The 2,087-nt window shown below is 46.2% G+C and overlaps 1 pseudogene; it reads left to right on the forward strand.

The window, feature by feature from the left end:
• Window positions 1–359: 359 nt before the first annotated feature.
• Window positions 360–1,496, forward strand: LOC139247653 (zinc finger protein 551-like; annotated as a pseudogene).
• The last annotated feature ends 591 nt before the right edge of the window (window positions 1,497–2,087 follow it).

A 2,087-nucleotide genomic window follows, 5' to 3' on the forward strand; every position in this document is an offset into this window, starting at 1 on the left:
CGACTCCCGCCTTACAGTGATGAGTTTTGTTATCTCCTTTTACAGCGTATTAGAAGGGGAAACTTTCAGACAGGAAACACAAACCAAACATCGGGTCAAGATCTGATGGAGGCAGTCGATTCATCAGGACCTGAATATCATCGGCCTTTGAAAATGGAATGAGAAATGTTTGTCTGTTCTGTCTGTTGGAAAAGATTTCAATTATCATCCTGACTGGAAATGTACCGAGACACACACACCCGAGTGAGTGTTCCAGTGCACTAACTGTGGAAAGAGCTCTAACCAGTTACACAGCCTGAAAAAACATCACACCATTCAAAGTGCAAAGAAACTGTAAACGTCTTGTGTGAGTGGGCGAGGCTTCAACTGATTGTCCAACCACGGAGAGTCACAAGGATACCCGCACCACGGAGAAACCGTGGAAATGTGGGGACTGTGGGAAGGTATTCAGATCACCGTCTGAGCTGGAAATTCATCGACGCAGTCACAGTGGGGAGAGGCCATTCACCTGCTCTGAGTGTGGGAAGGGATACACTCAGTCATCCCAACTTGTCGCCCACCGGCGAGTTCACACTGGGGAGAGACCTTTCACCTGCTCTGAGTGTGGGAAGGCATTCAGTGGGTCATCCAGCCTGCTGATGCACCAGCGAGTTCACACCGGGGAGAGGCCATTCACTGCTCTGAGTGTGAAGGGATTCAATGCATCATCCGACCTGCTGAAACACCAGCGAGTTCACACTGGGGAGAGACCATTCACCTGCTCTCAGTGTGGGAAGCGATTCACTGAGCAATCCAACCTGCTGAAACACCAGCGAGTTCACACTGGGGAGAGGACATTCACCTGCTCCGTGTGTGGGAAACGATTCACTCAGTCATCCATCCTGCTAACACACAGCGAGTTCACACTGGGGAGATGCCGTTCACCTGCTCTGAGTGTGGGAAAGGATTCACTCAGTCATCCACCCTGCTGAGACACCAGCAATTTCACACTGGGGAGAGGCCGTTCACCTGCTCTGAATGTGGGAAGGGATTCACTCAGTCATCTGACTTGCTGACACACCAGCGAGTTCACACTGGGGAGAGGCCGTTCACCTGCTCTGAGTGTGGGAAGGGATTCACTCGATCATCCACCCTGTTGACACACCAGCGAGTTCACAAGTGACTGCAGGGGTGGGATTCTGCTGTTGTTGCTGCTTTTAATCACATCCTGACTGAACCATGTTCATTCTGACATTTGGGGTTTATTTATGCTGATGTTAATAACCCTATAACGTGCTGGACTTTAATATTCTAGATAGATTACTGATTGTGTTCTTGGGGCTGCAGTGTCCACTTAAGAAACGCTGTATGTTATCTTTCCCCTTAATTCAGAAACTCTCAACAGATATTCACTTTGCAATAAAATTATGAATTTTTACTTTAATTCTAAATTGACCTTTGTTACAAAATCTACAATTGTGTCAAAGTTTCCACTGAATAAAATCTCCAATTACAAAGAGCTTGCTGACAATTCTTACTGACTTGCACATTACACATTACTGACTGGCCCCTCCATTATCCACCAGAAAGAAGGGGAATGGGAATTGGTGGAGAATCAGTGTCCCCAAATGTAGCCCCTCCCGTCTGGTGTAACAATCCCCTCGGCACGGGAATAGAGACAAATCCAGACCAAAACTGTACACAGTACTCCAGGTGTGGTCTTACCAATACCCTATACATTTGTAGCAAGACTTCCCTACTTTTATACTCCATCCCCCTTGCAATAAAGGCCAGCATTCCATTTGCCTTCCTGATTACTTGCTGTACTTGCATGCTAACTTTTTGAGTTTCATGTACAAGAACCTCCAGATCCCTCTGTACTACAGCATTTTGTAATTGTCCCCATTTAAATAATTCTTTGCTTTTTTATTTTTCCTACCAAAAGGGATAACCTGACATTTTACCACATTATCGTCCATCTGCCATATTTTTGCCCACTCACTGAGCCTATCTATGTCACCTTGTAGATTCTTTGCGTCCTCCTCACAACCTATCTTTGTATCATCAGCAAAGTTGACTATGTTACACTCAGCCCCTTCAGCCAAGTT

Source organism: Pristiophorus japonicus, unplaced genomic scaffold, assembly GCF_044704955.1.
Source record: "Pristiophorus japonicus isolate sPriJap1 unplaced genomic scaffold, sPriJap1.hap1 HAP1_SCAFFOLD_278, whole genome shotgun sequence".
In the NCBI taxonomy this organism is placed as follows: Eukaryota; Metazoa; Chordata; class Chondrichthyes; family Pristiophoridae; genus Pristiophorus; species Pristiophorus japonicus.